Source organism: Acromyrmex echinatior, chromosome 13 (genome assembly GCF_024713525.1).
Source record: "Acromyrmex echinatior isolate Ae372 chromosome 13, ASM2471352v2, whole genome shotgun sequence".
Classification (NCBI taxonomy): domain Eukaryota; kingdom Metazoa; phylum Arthropoda; class Insecta; order Hymenoptera; family Formicidae; genus Acromyrmex; species Acromyrmex echinatior.
In genome coordinates, this window is record NC_141864.1 from 1,485,660 (window position 1) to 1,506,982 (window position 21,323).

At 45.9% G+C, this 21,323-nt stretch overlaps 1 long non-coding RNA gene and 1 pseudogene across 1 annotated transcript in view; one reads left to right on the forward strand and one right to left on the reverse strand.

Annotated features, from left to right (window-relative positions):
- Positions 1–21,323, forward strand: part of LOC147907486 (uncharacterized) — a 210,857-nt gene that overhangs the window by 104,174 nt on the left and 85,360 nt on the right. The gene's annotated exons all lie outside the window — the stretch shown is intronic.
- Positions 18,240–20,276, reverse strand: LOC147907487 (uncharacterized; annotated as a pseudogene).

Genomic DNA, 21,323 nt, shown 5'->3' on the forward strand with positions numbered 1-21,323 from the left:
AATCAGCTTATAACGAAACATCCTGAGTGTGTACCGTCACTAGCGTGAATATCGGCCGGAATGGTGAATACCACCACTAGGACAATCGGCGAGGACGTGATACGCCCGGATCGTATAAATAAAAATCGCGGGTGATAGCTGCTCCGCTGAAGTTAACCGAACTCGTCGAATTCCGTCGAAATTTCGTTGTCTCCTGTTCATATTTTTAATCGGCGGGAATCACCGAACGATTTCGGAACAATACGAGCGGGAGCAACAATTAGTATAAAAGCCGAGTTTTTCCTCGGCAAAGTTCTTCTTCTTCTTTTCCTGTCTACTCTAATTTCGATACTTTTCCAGATCTGTATTCTTCGGTTGCAAGCGCGAAAAAGTGATAGGGTGTGCTTTGCCACTGTCGAGAGTTCTGGGCAGTAACTGACATATTTCGAATCCGCTGCATCAACGGGAGCAATCTGAGGCAGAGTAATTCTGTCTTGCAGAGCGTTCTCGGCCGCCGATTAGCTAACACCAGTGCAACTGTACTGATGAGAATTTTCCGTGACGGAATATACACAATCATGAACCTGTCCATGTGCGGGCATGCTATGAGCAAACGAGACAGTGTTTCACTGGAATGTAAAGCGACCGAAAATTTTTCTCGGCTGCTCGAGCATGTATCGAGAGGCAAGGGGATTTTAGATAATATGTAATTTTTAATAAATTGTAGTAACAGTAAACCCATTCCATTAATTCATAACAGTATAAATCACGTCAAAACGTAATAATTAACTAAGTATTAATTAGTTAAAATTAATTTTCCATATAGTTATATACCATACAAGTTATATACCACGTTTACAAGTTAGAAATATTAGGTGTAGTAAAAAGAAATCCATTATTTTTCTAATAGATGGCTTTAGTAATTTGTATCTCGTCTACGCGTGATACAGATTACTAAAGCCATCTATATGAAAAATAATGGATTTCTTTTTACTACACCTAATATAATTAATTGACGTATTAAGCTGATTTTTTTTCCATTTTTTCATAGATTCCCGGGAAAAAATATTTTATATTAGGTGTTGGAATTAATTCGTAGCGTTTTACAAGAGATGGGAAGTACTTTCATTAATGTATTTTTTAATGCTCATGTGAAATAAATAACATTCTTTCATTAAAAAACGCTACGAATTAATTCCAACACCTAATATATACTATAATTATATAAAATTATATATAATTTGTTTATGAACTGTAAAGAATACGGGCAGTAGAAATCAAGCATAAGACGTCGCGCAAATAATATACCTATGAAGTGTGAAACTTCTTTCTTTCACTAAAATGGGCTTACATATTTCCGCTCACTTTTGAGTCTTCCTCGAAGACAACATAAGCTAACATATATAAAAACTGTGAGTAAAAATTATCCTGGTGAGCTCCCCTACATCGAAATGTCAGAATTAAAAGAGTGAAAAAAGGAAAAAGAAAAAAAGAAAAGAAATTAGGAAAATAGAATATGGAGAACTAATTTATCAAGCAACTGTAAGATTAATTAATTATAATTAATTATAATTAATTATCCAGCAAATATAAAGGCGTTCACCATGCTCACAGAGCACCATATCGCCGGCTCCTGATAATGTTGGCTAGTCAGTATCAGACACAGTGAGTCACTTTTTGTTTTTTAGCTAGTAATTTTCCAAGATATCAAATGGAAAAATGTAACATTAAAGCGTTAATCAATTCCAAGAACAAGAAAATAAGAAAGTAGGAAAGTAATCGATAAACATGTCAGAAAAACTCATTACTGCATACGAACGACACTGACAATGAGTCTTTTTACTTTCTAATTTTCTTGTTCTTGGAATTAATTAATGCTTTAATGTTACATTTGGTATCTCGGAAAATTATTAGCTAAAAAACAAAAAGTGACTCACTGTGTCTGATACTGACTAGCCAACATTATCAGGAGCCGGTTCTTAAAATATTTTTATAGTAATGTTTGCGATATGGTGCTCTGTGAACATGGTGAGCGCCTTTATATTTGCTGGATAATTAATTATAATTAATTATAATTAATTATAATTAATTATAATTAATTATAATTAATTAATCTTACAGTTGCTTGATAAATTAGTTCTCCATATTCTATTTTCCTAATTTCTTTTTTTTTCTTGTTCCTTTTTCTTTCACTCTTGTTGGTTTTAATTCCGACATTTAAATTCTCGATGTAGAGGAATTCATGACAGGATAATTTATTCACAATTTTTATATATGTTAATTTATGTTGTCTCTGAGGAAAGCTCAAAAGTGAACCAAAACATGTAAGCGCGTTTTAGTGAATAAAGAAGTTTCACACTTCATAGGTATATTATTTGCGCGACGTCTTCACTTAACTCCTACTGCCTGTATCCTTTCCAATTCTTTAATTTATAAGAAGTCTTGGTTAGTTTGATTTGTTATATGGATTAATTTGTTTATATAGGCTGTATATAAGCTGCCGGTGTACGTACTTTATAAGTTTATTCTATTGATTACAAATATTATTTTATTGAAAAATACTTTAAATAAATTGTGTTAGCTATTTTGTTGCATATTTTCTTTTGACGCCATAGCCTGAAAAAATACTGGAGTGTGAAGATTTTAATTATTTTTTACTGCATGTCTACTAATATTTTTAATATGTTAAAAATAGTTTTTTTTTATATTTCTTTCCTGACGGAAAAGACTACCAACTTCTTATGGTTTCCGTCAAGCAATATGTACGTATACATATATAAATAGAAACTTCATTGAAAGTAAAAAGATTGAAAAACTGTAAAGTATAATTTAATAGTAGATATTTACATATCACTTAAAGTGCCAAGGATAATTTTTCAAACTATACATTTTAACTATTTTAAAGCGTACATGTTGGTCAAGAGTGAATTACTACACACACATGTATACACACAAATTTTAATTCTATATTTAAAAATTTTGAACATATTAAGAGTATCTATTTTACACGCGTTTTTTTATTAATTTACACAGATAACAGAAGTTGCATTAGTGCGTGATATCCATACAGCACAGAATTTGCAACAATATCGCTGCAATATTGCTGTAATGTTGCAACAGTGTTGCTGTAATTTTTGTGCTGTAAAGCTAGTTTACGAAGCATTGTTACAATTTTCCGTGTGGATTATATCGCATTTGTAAAACAATTAATTAATCGATATGATTGACCAAATAAAGTACGATGATAGAGTCTCACACGCGAATCCTGATCTTTTTCCTTTTTTTTTCGTAGTATATTTTTTCGATATAAGTAGTTAAATTAATTATTAGTAAACGTACAAGGTCGAACAATATGTTCTTATATAATTATTGCAATTATTCATGTACTTTGAACTAACAATTAAAAAAAAAATAATTATTCATAACATGCATGATATCAAACTTAATCGATGAAAGATTTTAAAAATATAACAATAAATTAAATTTGTTTTCCATTAAACCAATCCAAAAAATCATGTTTTGTAATGATGTTGCACCTAACAAATACACTTAGTATTGATCGATACTTTGTTTTAAATGCTTCTTTATAATTATTTATCATCCGATCTTATATGAAAATTCTGATAAAAAAACTGCAAAAGCTAAATTATTTATATAATTATAAAGATGATGCTAAAGTAAGTTTGAAATGTACAAATAAATGTCTTTATATATAATTTTAAAATAATTTTTTGTCTATTGAACAACAAATTCTTCCTACAGTTGTTACAAGCACACACACGAATAATTTCAATAATTACGTGAAAATATATTTTGGCTTAATATGTTTACTATTAACATCTATTATTACAGTTATTTTAGAAAAATCCGGAAAAAACTATTTTCTATGCAATTATATAAAAATATATATAATTTTATATAATTGTATATAATTTTATATATTATATATTTATGTATAATATAATTATATATAAACTTACATATAAAATTATATATAACTTTATATAATTATATAACTTTATATAAAATATTTTTTGCCGTGAATCTATGAAAAAATGGAAGAAATCAGCTTGATCACGCCAACTAGTTACATTTCTAATTTATAAACGTGGTATATAATCAAAAAATTAATTTTAAATAATTAATACTTCGTTATCTATTGCGCTTTGACATGATTTATATGTTGTGGATTAATGGAAGGAGTTTACTACAATTTTATAATGATTCGCGCGTCGAGAAATCGCATCATTCCCGACCGAACATCAGCCAAATGCTGCTGTATCGTATGCAGTGATGCGGGCGCGTTGCGCCCAAATAATTTTAAAAGATCGCAAACATCGTGTCGCAAGTACCAGCCGACGTAAACAGGTACCGCGAAAACAGTCTAACACTTCCGAGCGCTATCCGCGACAGATTTCGATCATGTCATACATGTGTGTTTCGGAATTATATTCTTTTTATATTCTCGGAGCAAACAGCTCGTCGACAAACGATTAAAACACGAACATATCTTGATCCTATGCTAATCACATTGTTTGTCTTGAATGGCACGCAACCCCCTTGCGCAAATCCAGAAAACCGAAAATCGAACGTGCACACGTTCCGCGTGAGAAGAGTGAGTTCGCAACCGAATCCTGATGAATGGAAGGAATAGATCGCTCGTCGCATTTAATACATCTTCGCGAATATTAAGCGCGAACCAGTTGACTTGTCGTCGCGTACCACTTTGTTGTAACATAACGTGATCGGTCTACGCAAGACCGTTTCAGTGCGCGAGACTTACCGGCGTTTTTCCAACGATATTTGCCGATCTCGTCACGGCTCGCACATACCTTTTTGAAGGAGAAATTCCTCAACGTCGTAGTGCGAATTACCTGTACACGCATCGAGCTGAACGCTTCAATTGTCGCAACATTATTACCACGAGCAATGCTTACCGCCCGCTTCAAACAAATCTTAATTCAACTCTATAATAAAATCTCACTTATTACAATCAAGAGAGTCATTGTTATTACATGCCGCCTCGGCGAGCGAGCCTTCGGTACAAGGTGACAACCACCCATCACAAAACAATGTGGGAATACCAAAAACGTACGAACCGAACTGAGCTTCGCTGAATCCGCGGCGCTGCCAAAAATCGGTAATATAAAAGGCCGCAGATTTGTACAGAGAAGCTTTTTGCTCCGATTCCTATCCAGCAGTTTCCTGCCGCGAGATTCCGACCAACCGCGTTCAGGGTTTTAAGCGTAGTTCGCTTTCGCTGGGAGTTCTCAGCACCTTTGGAAGCTGACTCTCACTGTATCCGCCGAGTAGATACGACAAGAGGTAGTACTCTACCTCCGTTGGGCGTTCCCAAGAATCGAAAGACATCATCTGAAGCCTTATACATGACGCGATCGGCAAATAGACAGGAGGTAAAGTTTCCTTCGCCTCTGCTGAGTGTTTTCAGTCACCGATCGCGCTCACGCACACGTTCAGGTGTGCTATAGGCACATTTGAAATCCGCGATGCGCGCTTCGCGCTGCCGCGCCGCGAATTGGTATCGGTGTGTACTCGCGCCGCGTTAGCATTTTCTCCGCGCTATCGTGCCGCGATATCAGGGCGCACCAGCGCCCAGTCCCGTACGATCGAAAGACGAGATGCGACACACGCTATTGTTATTATTGTCATTATAGTGTTAACTTTATTTTATTGTATTATGTTCAGAACTATATGTTCGTATCGTGGTGATTGTAATAAAAAATAGTTGATTTCATTTTTACTGCACAATTCTATACGTTATTTGTAAGCGTCTTCTTTCTCCGCAACGAACCTCTTTACGGCCCGATAAATTCGTCCGACGAGCTATTCCACGCAACGGAAGTCATTATTTCAATTTATTAAAAATTACATGTTATTGAAAATGTTCCCTTGCCCCTCGATACACGCTCGAGCTGCCGAGAAACATTTTTGGTCACTTCACAATTCCGAAAAATGTCTCGTTCACTCGTTATACGAATGAAGCTGGTCAAAGGCGCATGAAGCGCAAGCACACATAAACATTGCTCATGCTTATGTATATGACTATCGGTCGCGTGGCGCGTCGCATGTGTGTGACGAAGCCGCCGATGGCGTTAGTCTTGATGTCATAAACCGGCTCTGAAATGGCATCATTGGTGTCGCGGTGCACGCCTGATTCGCGTCCCACATTCCGCGAACCGCGCCCATATCGCGATCGGCAGCAGCACAATGACGAAACCGATCCATACCGCGTCACACACACATACACACACGTGCATATACACAGAGCTCTGATACACACCGATACGACACACAAACATTGTACAACGTCGTTTTTTTTTTGGCCGGCTCCGCAAATTCCGCGAAACACTGAGTTGTCACAATTGTACATACAATATTATTCTCGCACAGACACAATTGTACATACAATATTATTCCCGCAAATATACACTTCTACATTTCAACATTAAATATACCGACAATTACTTTCTGCATCTCACCTCCCCTGCTCGAACCTCTTTTGTGTTTCACGACGATATTACTGACGAGCTAAAAAGTCAAATTATTTCAAGCTTTATATGGGATTCTCCGGGAACTCAAGCGATCCCATCAACACAGAAATCAGGAAGGCCACGGCTCAAAACTGCGGCGTACAATACAAGATAGCGATTCGACATACAATTACGCGCAAAATGAAATTAGCGACAAGGTTGCGGCAAGAAAGCGGCCAGCATTACGCAAAAGGAGAATATGATAATCTAGGCAATTCGAATGAACGGCAATTAAAAATTTAATTAATCGCGATAGCTCCTTGGGCCATAGTCCCTCGTTTGGATTCGGCATGTGATTCACTCGATATCACAATGTTGGTGATCGGCAACTTTACAACATTTTTATGCTTGTCTTACCGGTAAATCCTCCTTTTCGGTCGCTTCGATAGCTCGGCAGTTGTATTCTCTCGCTCTTTTAACTGTATCAATAAATTATACACGATCCTGAGATCTCGCTGTTGACTCATCTCGTGCCTTAAAGCAAGTGATTTCGGCAGGCCTCGGTGGGGAACAATCCGCGTGGTCCTTCAGGATCGAAACATCCCAGTGCCTGATTGGCCGATAGTCGTGTCGCGCGATCCCGCAAATCGCGTGGGTCCGCAATAACAATATAACTTCGTGTGGCGCGGAATTCGAATTCCGTAGCCTTCTCTTGATTGACTCTTCTCGTTTCTCGCATGGAGTTGCGAGAACTCCTGCCTCACGCAGTTCTTCTTACTCGAGTCTTAGATCGCTGTTTTCTTGGTGAACGTTTTTATTTGATTGTTCTTCTGAGAAGTAGCATCGTCCTGGAGGTATGTATCTCGTGCAGCCTCTCCACGTGTGAGACTTGTATTTTGAAGTTTCGGAATCCTTATTTCTTCCTGTAAAAAAAAATTGGCATTAAAAGAGCGCAAATAACAGACGCAGACAGCAAAAATAATAAAATATACAACCTACGTCATCCGGAACCTCTTCCTCTTTGGCGATCCTCTTCTGTACTAGCAACCGGGTGAGACAGGGCTCGATACAATCCACATTCAGCTACCAATCCTCATTTTGGTTACCACTATTTTAAGATTCTCGCAAAAGATAATAACAAGTAGAACTGCGAGCCAAATTGTTTTTCCAGACTATAAACACATTAGAACTACTCTAATAATCGCGAATAAAATTGACAAATAATTTTTAATAATTTTATGCTACAATCAAGCATCATATTATAAAGATGTTAATATTTTGAAAAACTGTTAATAAATATATTGCGAAAAATATTATCCCGGCCAGGACTTTAATCCGGATCTTTTGTATTCCGTATGAGCGTATTCCTAATATTAGACTACCAAGGCCTTATTGCTAGTAATATTCTTTGCAATAATCGGTACATGTAAGGAAACAACATTTTTCTTTTAGGCGACGTAATATAAACAATATATAATTAGTATATATTAGTAATTCAAATTTGAATTACTTAAAACAATGAAGATCCTGCTTTGACCGTAATAGTCATTTTAAATTTCCGGTATTGATTGTGTTCTCACATATGCAGTCTACAATAAAAATGCTTAATATTATTAAAACATAAATTAAAAACAATTCTTTAACGTTCGTATAACTTTTAAACAAATTAATAAATAGTAAGGTCAACAATTAAAACGAGCTATAATTAGATGTATCAATGTAAAAATTTATTTTTTTCACAATATAATTTTCCAACGATACGTTTCGATTATACTTAGCTCTCATCAATCGCAGAAATATATAATTACCCCAAATAACAAAAATTAAATTAACATATTCAGAAGATCATCTCTTCGATTTTCAATAGTCAGTATAAACAATCATATTATATCTATTCGTCGAACAATAAAACATAGTAATGATAATCATAATCCAACCAATTCGTTGGTTAACAGCGAGAAAAAGCAGTCAGTATGAGTAAAAAGAAAGTTTCCAGTAAAATTGCAAATGTAGATTAATGTCAAATTATATAAAATGGTTGTACGTGCGTCCTTAATACTATTGGTAGATAACTAATAGAATAATAAATAGAATAATAAATAATATGGGCAAATTAAAGATATAAAATCGCTGCAGATTGAAACTTAATCTCTTAGGAACGACTGAATTTTGCGCGGGGCTGTTTCTCTGTACGGCAGAGTTCAACACGAATTACGCGTAAACGATACAGCACTGCAACATGTGACGGACAATGCTGTTCTCTACGCGAGTACATTGGAATGAAGTTTTTGATGATTAAATTATAATTTTTCTTAAAGATATGATACACATACTTTAACTTTAACAATTTACTTTAATAATTAATAATACAATTGAGTATGATATATTTTAAAGCACGGTACGACACATAGATCCACGTCACAATCTTCACACTCATAGCGCGATCTTCGTTTTTTATTCTTCCTACCACGCATGTTTTTGTTTATATCATTTTCGATTTCCGAGTCTGTTCCTGAATTGTAACAAATTGCTCTTCGTTTTTTATTTATTTAAATGCAAAGCAACAATTCATACCTGACCCTGGCGTATCAAAAACAAAGACTATATATTCTGTCTGTATATTGTTAACACTGTTATAAAACGTTGAAGAAGGCAAAAAAGTGCGAAACAAAACATATGAAAACGATCATTTAATTCAAACGGTGAGCGAGTGAGCCACTAGAGTGAGCCACTATAGTGGCGCGTCGTTCAGAAAGATGACATCCGCGAAAGCCACTATAGTGGCGCATCGTGCCTAAGAGGTTAAACAAGTCTTAACAATTAAAATTATATTGATAAAAATAATGAAATTAAAATTATATACAATATATTATAATATTCTTTAGGACCGTATATGTGATAACGCAAACTATAAAAATCAAAGCTTTAAACGGTTTATCTGGATCTTAATGCTTGTATAATTCTTGTGTAAATTTATATATACTGCATATGTAGTCTCCAAAAACGCTAACTCTACTAAACTACCGCAGTAATATCACAAGTTAAATTAATTAGCAATCATTTTTGCTTCAACATTGAATAATCTGATGAAAAAAAATCGTACGGAGCTTCGTAAAAAAGTTTCAAGTTTTTTATGTTTTTTACTTTGCAATTGCAATAGACAGCTGATAATTCATTAAGACATATTATGTGTATTTACCTTATGATTATAAGTCTTGCATAATATATTAAAAAAAAATTTAATCTCTATTCTACTATAATAATGTATAACTCTTTTTAATTTGTTAATTGGCTTTATATATAACTGAAAGCAAGTTCATTTATATTCTGTTTGGTAGTTTGATTCAAATTATATGTGTATATTTATATATATATATATATATATATATATATATATATGTATATATGTATATATGTATATAATATATACATAAATTTATAAATTTCATTATTTTTATCAATATAATTTTAATTGTTAAGACTTGTTTAAATTTCAATCTGCAACAATTTTATATCTTTAATTTGATCATATTATTGTATTTAGTTATGTACTTATAATAGGACGCACATATAACCATTTTATATAATTTGACATCAATCTACATCTGTAATTTTAATGGAAATTTTTATTCACAATGACTGCCCTTTCTCGCTGTTAATCGACGAATTGGTTGGATTATGACTCATTATTACTATGTTTTATTGTTCGACAAATTGACTAAATACCATATAATATGATTGCATTTATACTGACTGTTGAAAATCGAAGTTGAGATAATTCTCTAAATATTAATTTAATTTTTGTTATATGGAGTAATTATATTTGCAACTGATAAGGAATAAGTCTATACTTATCGGAACGTGTCATTGGAAAATTATATTAACAAATAAATTATATTAACAAATAAATTTTTACATTGTCATCTAATTACAGCTCGTTTTAATTGTTGACCTGGGTTACTATTTATTAATTCTTAATATTGTTTATATTACATCGCCTGAAAGAAAGACGTTGTTTCCTTACATATACCGATTATTGTAAAAAAAAACAAGAGATCCAGGTTCTCGACTAAGGCAATATTTTTCGCAATATATTTATTAACAGTTTTTCAACATTAATATCTTTATAATATGATGCTTGATTGTAGCATTAAAGTATTAAAAATTGCATGTCAATTTAAGTCACACAATTACTAGAGTAGTTTTAAGTGCGTTTATAGCGGAAAAACAATTCGGCGCAGTTCGAAAAGACTACAATATGGTATATATGCACGTACATATATATATTAGTAATTCAAGTTTGAATTATTTAAAACAATGAAGATCCTGCTTCAACCGTAATAGGCATTTTAAATTTTTAGTAGTTATATAGTCAGTTAGATCTTTATTGCATCACTTTGAGGTTACAAATATATATAATAACAATTATACAATTATATACATGCACTCTTATCCTAACTTAACCTATCTTATACTAACTTATCCTACTGTAACGCATCTTTCTCTCTCTCTCTCTCTCTCTCTCTCTCTCTCCCTACGACTGAATCTCCGCTTTCGCTGTAATATCTCAACATCAACTACTCCAATCTCAAAATCTTCAACATCATCAATTCTTCCCGCAAAGCCTCCCTCGCCCCTTCTCGCTCTTACTCCCCTCTCGCCTTCCCTCTCCCTCTCTCTCCTCTCTTTCTCTCCCCCATCCATCATCCTCCCACTCCTCATTCCTTAACTCCCTCTCTTCTTCACTTCCTTTCTTCCCTCCTCCATCTCTCTCATCTATCCCTCACCTTCCTCCTCTTCCCCTAAAATTCTATCTACTACCTCCTGCTAGCTCCCTTCATACCCTACACTCCAACTCCTACACTCTTCCTATACATGCTCCACCCCACTCCCATGGAGTTGGCCTTACTTCCTTTCCTAGCCTACACTTCCTTTCCTCCTCTGCTTCCCAATATCTCTCTTTCTTCATCTCATTCCCTAATCTAAACCTAGCTAGCTTTCAAGCTAGCTTTCTCATCTCCTCTCTTCCCCGCCAGGATCCCCAGCCCCCTAAGGCGCGTCAAATTATTTGTTTGGCGCGCCTCATGTTCGTGACACATCGCGCAGCCCTTGCGATGCCCCCCCCCCCTCCCCCGCGCGGAAAGGAAGAGGCCCTGACTCGGTCATCCAATTGCTTTGACAGAGATTGCCCGGAGCTCCGCGCACGCGCGGAGGATTACTCCCGGGCCGGTGGTGCGCCCCGAGAGGCGCGACCCACCGTCGCTTCACGTCCCCCTGCGTCCCAGATGCGGAGCCGTCCGGATAATGGGGGAGGGAGAGCCATTGACTCCGCCTCCCTCGCATCCTCTTCTTCCTCTTCATCTTCTTTCTCCTTTTTCGCGTATTAGGGAAGGAGGACTTGTCTTCCGCGGCCTCCCCCCGTCACCTATCTCCCTCCCCTCTACTACCTCCATCGTCATCGCCGCCGCCCGGTGGCGAAGGAGAACTGCCGTCCCTCGGGGCCCTCTCCCTCGTTCTCTTGGTCTCCTTCCGCAACATGATCTATTCGCAGGAGGAGAATGCCGTCCAGGCGCTTTCCCGGCCGACCATCGCCTTATGACGATGGCCAGCAGGGAGAGATCGCTGTTTATTTCACAGACCAGGACACCGCGCTCGCTTGCTCAGGCCGGGCAAGCCTCAAGCGTGTATTGCGCGTTGTTCCGGTCCCCGTCGCAGTGGGAGCAACGCGCGGTCGGCTACTTTCCAATTAGACGCAGATACTTCCTGAAACAGCCGTGTTCGGTGAGCACTTGCGTCATGCGATACGAAAGTCCGCCACATTATCTACCTACCCATTCTTCTAGACAGAGGAGGATGATCTCCACTCGAGCGCCCGTTGTTGGCGGATTGTTCTCGAGAGTGGTACGCCACTCTCGAAAGATCCGTCGACGGGTTTCCCCTCTCAAGTGGTCAACAGCTCTCGAGGTTACAACCCTCCCACCCCATAGCCGAGTCGCCTTCACCCTGGCGTAAGTCTCCGCCAGGGCATCAGTCACATACTCGGCAGGAGGGATCCCCGCAAGGACCACGGCAGCCGCATACGACACCGTCCTGTAGGTCCTAGATCCTTAAGGACCAACCGCTGTTGCACGCTTTGCAACCTGTCTCTGATACAACGGCTGGCCAAGGCCTCCCCGCTCCATACCGAGGCCTCATAGTAGGCCTCGGACAGGACGATATACGCCCACCTGACCAACGCACTCGGACCGCGAAGGTTGGGCATGAGGCCGAGTAGAGCATCCGCCTAGCCGCTCAATCGCGGGGTCAGTCGAAATGCTCGACAAAGCCCTAGAGACCATCCAGGGTGACCCAGGTACTTGATGTTGGGGCCCCACCGGGATGCGAATTTCGTCCACCACGATCGACGCCTGAGGAGGCCCCCCATTCTTCCCGTCATGGAAGAAAAGAGCTTTTGTTTTGACGGGGGCCATCTTCAGGCCCAACTCTTTTATAGAACCGACCACACACGCCACCGCGACGTTCGCCTTACACACTGCCCTTTCCTAGGTCGTACCCCCGGTTATCACTGGCGTGTCGTCTGCGTAGCAAAACTGCCTCAGACGTTCCCCGATAAAGGGGGCCACAGCGAGCCAGGCCATTCCATGGACGCCGTCGGGTCCGGGCGCCTACGGCCTTCCTCATCTCCTCACCGGTGACACTCAGCTCGTCCGTCCATCTCGACGAGGAGCCAGTTCTCTCCAGTATTTCTCTTTCCCTGATAGGAAAGAGGGCGGCCACCACGTTCTCCAGAAGCATCCAGGGTTTCCGTTATCGGGGGGGGGGGGGCTCACGGACGAAGCTTTTTCGTCACGATTTTGTAGAGCCTCCCTTCCTGTCCAGGGAGGAGAGCTTCCTCCCCCTCTCAGGCGTCGGCCTTTGCCTTTTTTATGGTCGTTCTGAGGGCGCTCCTCGCGTCTCGGAGCGCTCCGGCGGCCGTTTCCCTCTGCTTGTCGGTGCCCGCCTGCGGCGAGTATATGCCCTTCTGGCAACCACAGTGGCCCAGCTAGCTCCTCGGATCACCAGTAGGCTGCCCTCTTCGCCATTAGGCGGCAGCGGGGCATCGACGCATTGCACGCGCGCAACATAACGCCCCCAAATCACTCGGCCTCTTCCTCCACCGTATTGGCCAGATTACATTCCGGCGAGGTAGAGGAGAGAAGACTCACTTCGAGAGCGCCGGAGTCCAGCTTTCTCAGGATCCATCGACGTTCCTCCTTTTCGTTTAAGTGACATCTCCGCGAGGATGGACACCAACTCCATCCGGATCAGCCGATGATCGAACAGCTCCCCCAGGGAACCGATGTCCACCGGCCATCCCTTGATCTTCAGGGCCGCCGCGGGGATCGACCACGTCAAGTCGACGATGAACTCCCCCCGGGTCCCCACGAAGATGCTGGCACGGCCTCTGTTGAGCAAAACGAGACCGTGCCTCGCCGCTCACAACAGAGTGCTGTCGCCTCTGAAATCGGTAGATGGAGATCCCCATTCCAATGCATGGGCGTTGAAGTTCCCACCCACTAGCATCGGCCTGGCGCATATGTTCCACCAGAGATTTCAGGGCGTTTTCGAATTCCCCCCGAATATTATGGATGCGACGTCGATGAGACCCCACTCCACTAGTAGGAACCTCTCCCCCGCTGATATGGGTAGCATTGGCGGGGTGTCGCGCGCGTGCATGCTGATCACCGCCACCCGACCCAGAGAGTCACCCACCCAGTTAGAATGACTCCCCGGGATGTTGTACGGATCGGCGGCGATAGTTAGCCCGCCACCGCACTCCGCGAAGCACTGCATCAACATTGCCTGTGCCTCAGAGGAGTGGTTGAGGTTGCTTTGGAAGAGACTGGCCACTAGCGATTGTCGGCGCCAGTCCTCTTCACGACTGTCTCCACCTCCATTGTCTCAAGTGGCTGTCCTACCTCCATTGGTTGCGGCGGTAGCTGCTGCCACTGTTGCTGTCGTCACTGCTGCTGCTGCTGCCGGCGCTGCGGCTACGCTGAGTGCGCGTCCGCCGACGATGGCGATGTCATTTTCTCCTTTCCAGGTTTATCCACCGCTGGCTTTGACAGGAGGGTCGCCGGGCTTGGCCTCTCTTTTATCCTTTTTGCCGGTCGCACAACCCGTGCCGCCTATCCCGGTGATTGGACGGCCAACCCAGGTTCTCGCATTCAGGGCAGTCTAGCCTGGCGACGCCGCATTCCTTGGCCTATCGCTCCACACCGATAGCAACAGCTGGAGCGATTCACCAGGCTTGTACACTTCGACTGCACATGGCCTCCAAGCATTTGTAATATTGGAGGCCGCGCGCAGGTAGCATCGCCACCTTGCAGCTGGACCACCCTACGGTGATCCGTTGTACCGCCGTTAATTAACTTCTTCCCCGCATCCACGGGGCGTCTGACCCAGCAGGATCCCATCCCGCTGGTCATCCTCCTCACGTCGCCAATCTTGAAATCGGTAGGCAATCTGTCACACCTCTTCCCTAACTCCTCAACGTCGTTGAACGTCACAGTCATTCAGGTCCATTCGTATTTCAATGGATTTCGTGAGCCTGGTGACTCTAACGTCGTCCCTATTCCAGTAGATCTCTTGCAGCCTGTCGGCCAGGGCATCCGCTTTTTCGCGGTTACCCTGGCCATGGACCTCTCAGATCACGGTGCCCTCCTGGGCCTCAGGTCGTCCACGCCCAGGTCCCACAGGTTTATTTTCGCCCTTGCGAGACTCATCACCTTCGCGTACGCCTGCGGATCAGCGCAGGTGATGGCGATTGCAGCGTGGACGGTTGCCTAATCCTCGGCGGCTATATCCCAGCCCTCGTGTCATTTTTGGTTTTCTTCACTCCCCGCAGCGGCTCCGCCAGCCAGAGTATACTCTCATCCCTCCTCCGAAACATGTTCAGGAGAGGGAGGGGGACCCCAAGTTCTCCCGAGCTGGCATATGGATCCCCGAAATGTATTATTGGGGACACTAGCCTCTAGCCCTTTACTCCCCGGATGAGCGGATGTGATGCAAGTCCACTCCATGAGTTTCGAGGGTCCCTCACCTCCGATTACGAGGATACCGAGGAACGGATTCCCCAGGGGCACCTCATGACTGAGAGACTCCCTTGGAATGCCGGATTCGGTGTACAGACTTCTCCTAATAACGGAGAAGTCCGTATAGGGCACTGTTGGTACTCCGAGCAGTTATACCAGACGCTTGACCGCCGCCAACACGTGCGGACGGCAGCCACGAATCGGAAGACGCTCGGGGTGAGCCCATGCACTACAAGGTCGTGCCCCGCGCGGTGGATCAACAGATATTTTATAACCTTTTTTTTTGGTAACGGAGGGGAAATGCCTAACGCATATCCCGGACCTCGGGGGAGAGCCCGGGATTATGTGGGGCTTGCACCCACTAAAACCCCTCCGGGTGTCCTTAACGGGCCATAGCTGAGGGACTCCCAGGAACGCGTGCAGCATACTTCTGGGAGCCCCTCTGGCCAGTCGGCTGTTTTGCCGACTTTCCCGCCCGGGATTTAGTCAGAGAGAGGCAACCTCGGTGCGAGGCACTGCCTGCCCAATTCGCTGGGGGGAGGGACATCGCCCCCGCGCCCGCCGCCCCGTTTGTTGTTGGAGAACGGAAGTTGGAGATCCCGGTCCCCGCCAGGATCCCTAGCCCTCCAAGGGGGCGCCAATCATGAGAGTTGGCGCCCCTCATACCTTGACGCCGCGAGTAGACACACTCTCGCGGCGCATCCCCCGCGCGCGGACAGTGCAGAGGCCCCGCCTCCGTCGCGCAGTCGTCGCGACAGGGGTCGGCGGTTCTACAACCCCGCGCGCAAGGGGGTTATCCATTGTCCGGCGGCGGTGCGACCCTGGGGTCGGCAGCCCGCCGCCGCATCAATGCGCCCCGCGTCCGAGACGGTAATGACGGGGCATTGACCGCTGGCCCTTACCCCCCCCCCCCACATACACCCCCGTCGTCCTCCTCGGTTACCTCCTGTATAAGGGGAGGAGGTCGCCGCCGTTCTCGCACCGTGGGGCGGTCTCGGCGGCGCGGACGCGCGAGCGATGACCCGGGGCGCGAGCGACCCGGCTGGAGCCGGCGCCCGCGTTGTCCCCTAACGCCACCATCCCGCGCATCTCCTTCCCCTTCGTCGCCTCCGCTGCCCGGCGGCGGCGAGAGAGGGCCACGACCCGGGCTCCGCCTTTCAACCTCCTCCTTCTGCGACATCACAGACGATTGCAGAAGGAGGAGAAGGCCTTCCAAGCTCTCTCCCCGCCGACTATCGCAGGGGAGATCCCCGCGAGGACCATGGCGGCTGCATACGATACCGTCCTGTAGGCCCTACAAATACGAAGGGCCAGCCGCCGTTGCACGCTGTGCAACTTCTCCTGGATGCGGCGGCTGGCCAGGGCCTTCTCGCTCCATACCGGGGCCCCGGACAGGACGGCGTGTATATACGCCCGCCTGACCGACCCGCGGAGGTTGGGCATGAGGCCGAGCAGAGCATCTGCCCGGCGGCCCAATCGCGGGGCTAGCTCGTCGAAGTGCTCGACGAAGCCCCAGCGACCATCCAAGGTGAGGCCCAGATGTTTGATAGTGGGCCCCACCGGGACGCGGACCTCGTCCACCACTATATGTGCCTGAGGGGGTACCTCGCTCTTCCCGTCATGGAAGAACAAAGCCTCCGTTTTTGCGGGGGCCACCCTCAGGCCAAACTCCCTAATGGAGCCGACCACACACGCCACTGCGACGTTTGCCGTACCCACAGCTCTTTCCCAGGTCGTGCCCCTTGGTCATCTGCTCCAAGAGGGCTCGGACTTGCCTGATAGCGTCGATCGTCGACAAGCCCTCCCGGAAGCCGTACTGACCGCGGGATAGATTGGGACCATTCCGGGATAGATGCCGGACGATGCGGGCAGCGACGATACGCTCCAGCAATTTCCTCGCATTGTCAAGCAGGCAGATCGGTCTATAAGCGGAGGGATTCTCCGCCGGCTTGCCCTACTTGCGTAGGAGATCAAGCCGGGCCCTCTTCCACGACCTGGGAAACCTTTCCTCTCTGAGGCAGCTCGTGTAGAGCTGCTCTCCCTCACGGATCCCTCCAGGGAGGAGACGAGCTCGCGCCAGGCGTCGGCCCTCGCCCTCCTAATGGCCGCCCTAAGGGCGCTCCTTGCGTCTCGGAGCGCCCCGGCGGCCACTTCTCTCTCTGCGTCGATGCCCCGCCTCCTGCGACGAGTATACTTCCTTCTGGCAGCCACTGTGGCCCGACGTAGCCCGGCTAGCTCCTCGGACCAGTAGGCTGCCCTTCTCGCCACAGAACGGCAGCGGGACATCGACGCGCCGCACGCGCGCAACATAGCGTCCCCGAGCCACTCGGCCTCCCCCTCCACCGTGCAGGCCGGATCACGCTCCGGCCAGGTGGAGGAGAGGAGGCTCACCTCGAGAGTGCCAGGGTCCAGCTTACGCAGGGCTCATCGACGCTCCATCTCGCGTCGGCGGCGTCTTCATGATATCTCCACGAGGATGGATACCAGCTCCATACGTACCAGACGATGGTCCGTAAGCTCTCCCAGGGAGCCGGCGTCTACGTGCCATCCTCGGATCTTGATGGCCGCCGCGGGGGTCGCCCACGTCAGATCGGCGATGGATTCTCCCCGGATCCCCACGAAGGTGCTGGCACGGCCTCTATTCAGTAAGACTAGGCCGTGCCTCGCCGCCCACAGCAGGGTGCTGTCGCCCCTGGAGTTGGTGGATGGGGAACCCCACTCCAACGCGTGGACGTTGAAGTCCCCACCCACCAGTATCGATCTGGGGGAGCGTCGTCGAATGTGCTCCCCCAGAGACTCCAGGGCGTCCTCGTATTCCCCCCTCGTTAGGCGAGGAAGGAAGTAGCACCCCGCTACGTCGATGGGTCCCCACTCTACCAGCGTGAACCTCTCCCCCGCCGATATCGGAATGGCGGGGTGTCGCGCGTGTGCCGGCTGACCACCGCCACTCGACCCAGAGAGTCCCCCGCCCAGTTGGGGTGACTCTCCGGGATTCGGTATGGATCTGTGGCGATGGCCAGCCTCCCTCCACTCGGCGAGGCACTGCATGAGCATGCTTTGTGCCCCGGCCGAGTGGTTGAGGTTCGTCTGGGCGAGGGCGAAGGACATTATTTGCTCCCTCACTCCTCGCCCTCACCGACGTTGCCTTTGTCGGCCACTTCGTCGGCCGCCGCGGTGGATATCTCCTCCACGACGGCCATTTCAACGTCGGCCACGACTACGGCCGACGGTGATTCCTCGGTGATCGCCGCCGCTGCGAGGGTCTGCCCCGCAGCGGTGGTAGTGGGGGGGCCACTGAGCTTCTGCCCTCCCTCTTCCCCTTCGCTCTGGCGGCTGCACATCCGACGCCGCCGATGCGGTGCCCCGAGAGGCGGCCGAGCCCATGGCACGCGCGACACTCGGCCTTAGCGCGGCACTCATGCGCCGCGTAGCCGATGTCCCCGCACCGATAACAGCATCCGGAGCGATCAATGCTGCTTGTGCATCTCTGCTGGACATGCCCAGCTTCCAAGCAGCGATAACATTGAAGGCTCCAGGCCGGCAGCAGAGTTACTCTGCAGCTCGACCACCCCACTTTTACGCGAGAGGCGGCCACGAGCTGTTTGGCCGCCTCTACGGGGCATCTCACCCAACACGTGCCCAACCCATTGGGGGCCCTGTTCACCTCCCCCACCTTAAATTCGGGGGAGGTTCTCTCGCAGGCCTTCGCCAACTCTTCGGCCACCTCTTTGGGGGTGGCCGAATCGTCCAGGCCAGAGACCCGGATCTCGGCCAGCGAATCGGCCTTCGGTCAGCTCTCCGAGCCCCTGACTTCCCATATCAGGGCCCCGGTGATGGACCTTCTTGGGCGCAGATCCTCAATTCCCACGTCTTTGAGGGAGACTGAGGACCGCGCCTTTGTCATCACTTCCTGATAGGCACTGGGGTCGGCACACGTGAGTGTTATTGCAGCGCTATTGGGCGATCTCAACTTAGGAAGGGGAGTCTTCTTATCGGAGGCTTGAGGCCTACGGCAGTGCTCCCCTTCTTTGCCACTTCGCCCGTTTTTCCTCCGCTCCCAGACTTTTTAAGAGCGGGGGCCGCAGGCGCCTTGGCGCTCTTGGGCCGAGGCGGCGCCGTCTCGCTTTTCGCCGCCTTGGCGGCCGCCCTCTTGGCCACCCTCGAGACAACCTGCGCCCAGGTCGCCTCGTTGGCGTCCGCAGCACGTCCCCAGTTGTTGGGGGGATCGCGGGGGGCAATGGGTCCCTCCTCGCGGCGGTAGGGAGCACGCTAGGCGCCTTTCCTCCAGCCTTGGGAGCGATTTTAGCTCCCTTCTTAGCGGGGGGCTAGCCGCCCTGCTTAGCGGGCGACTGGCCGCCCTGCTTAGCGGGTGGTCCCTTTTGGGGCGGCGCCGTCGCCGGGACCACCCCCATCCCCCTCAGGAGGCGGGGGAGGAGCCTCTCAAGGACTCGTTCGATACGGCCATCTTCGTCGTCCCGTCCGTCGATCTTCCCCTTCCTTTTAGGGGGGATTTCTTACCGGCGGACGCAACCCTGTCCGCGGCGGTCGCCAGGGGGTTCATTTGTTTTGAAACCTCCTGCAGAGGAGGTCTGAAGTATGGAGTCTTCAGGTCCTCCTCCGTGACCGTCACGCGAGGCCGCGGCTCCTCTCCCTCCGCGGAAGCGATTCGTCCTCCCCGCGTTCGAATGGGGCTGCGGGCGCCGGTCGAGCTGTCGAGACCCGACCACTCCATTGCCGAGTCCCTCTCGAGACCCGGCGCCCTGTCCCTCCCCGACGTCGCAGTACAACAGGTGGCCTTCCCCTTTTTCTATCATGCTCCAGGATCGCGACTCTGGAGCACCAGCTCTTGATTGAGCTTTCGCTTCTCCTCCGCCCAGGAGCGCTCTTCGGTCCGGCCGTGTTCGGCTGCCAGGTCGCCATCGCCCGACCTCGCCATCACTGAGCTCAGGGCTGCGGACAGCTTTGAGTAAGTTGCCCACAGGTCCCTGATGATGTCCCCCTTAATATTCTTGGATTTTTCGACAACCTTTGCCTTTGATAGTTGCCAAAAATATATAACTATTTAAAAATATACAACTATTTTTAAATATTTCATTTTATAATTCAAAATGTATATACAAAATGTACATGTATAATTAAATATTTAAATATATGTAATCGTAAATATTTATAATTATATATTTTTTAATATTTATTAAATTTCATTTATATTAGATTAAGTAAGATATTATTTGTATTGTTACGTCCAAGCTCCGATCATATGTGTGGATAGATTTAAAGAAAGAAAGAATAAGAAAGATGAAGCATGAAAGGATATTAGAGCAAACGCTTTATCTTGCATGCATCCGTGGGAAGGGGATGCGAGTCGAACGCACCTTTTATAGCTCTGGAAAATGAGTCAACGTCCTAAGGGACGCTATAACACTTGTTTCCAACGAGCAGTGCAAACGTCAATCCAAATTTTTTTGAGTCAAAGAATTTAATCCTTATAACTCGGGACCATATGCGATCTCTGACGAGCGGTGGAAGTCAGAATGAGGTTTTACAATTTTAAAACAAATAGAGATTGAAGCACGTCATGTTAGAAATATTCTAATTTATTGTTAACACCAAATTCTAGATGTATTACAGAAAACATTATCATTTAAATTCCTAAGATCTATCTTTATAAAAATATAGGAACACCAATATGTGTAATAATAGAATATTAAACTGCTTACAAACTATTCATCGCGTTTATAATAATTTGTATTATTACTATAGTAGATGTATGCGTGCG